The sequence below is a fragment of the Chinchilla lanigera genome, unplaced genomic scaffold, assembly GCF_000276665.1.
Source record: "Chinchilla lanigera isolate Chin_1 unplaced genomic scaffold, ChiLan1.0 scaffold00007, whole genome shotgun sequence".
NCBI lineage: Eukaryota > Metazoa > Chordata > Mammalia > Rodentia > Chinchillidae > Chinchilla > Chinchilla lanigera.
In genome coordinates this window covers 11,110,814-11,111,544 of record NW_004955408.1, presented here as the reverse complement: position 1 = coordinate 11,111,544, position 731 = coordinate 11,110,814, and positions in this window count along the sequence as shown.

Below are 731 nucleotides of genomic sequence, written 5' to 3'. Positions count from 1 at the left end.
AGTTTATCAGCTCGTCTTACAGGTCTAGGACTGTCTGGTTTGAGGTGTTCAAGCCAGTAGCGCACAATATTTGCTTATTGAGAACAGTGAACACAGTGTAGTTTTTTGATTAATTTTATATGAAGTAGTGGAATTGAATTACAAGGTCAGGACTTCACTTGAGAATTTATTTGTTTATTGAACTGAATTCAAGATTGCAGCATTTACATCAGCATAAAGGTCTTGCTCCTGAGTTAAATTCTGAAATGAATTTAGAGATTCTGGTGTCCAACTCTCTCCGCTTGGGGACATCAGGATATAGAGTTAGATGCTTGGTAGGCTAAAGGGCATATTCAAGTTTATGCTAAGGAATCCTATAGACTGACTCTGCATCTTCCTGGAAGGAACTATCTGCACAAAAACGATAGCAATCTGAGAGACTTTGGTGCTGCACAACTTAGTTTTTCTGTTTTTTCTGTTTTCTGTTTTTCTATTTTCCAGCATCAATTAGGTGAGATGGCATTTTTGGGTCAATCAGTGACGTTGCCCTGTTTGTACTCATCCTCGTCTCCAAGCAGCAATAGCTTGTGCTGGAGAAGAGGCGAGTGTCCCAATTCCAAATGCAACCAGGAGTTTATCCAAATGGATGGAACCAAAGTGACCTCGTGTGTGTCAGGAGATACAGACTTTGGGGGACCATACAGAGGGGCGATGTCTCCTTGACCATCTTAAACACCCAGGAAGCGGACAGC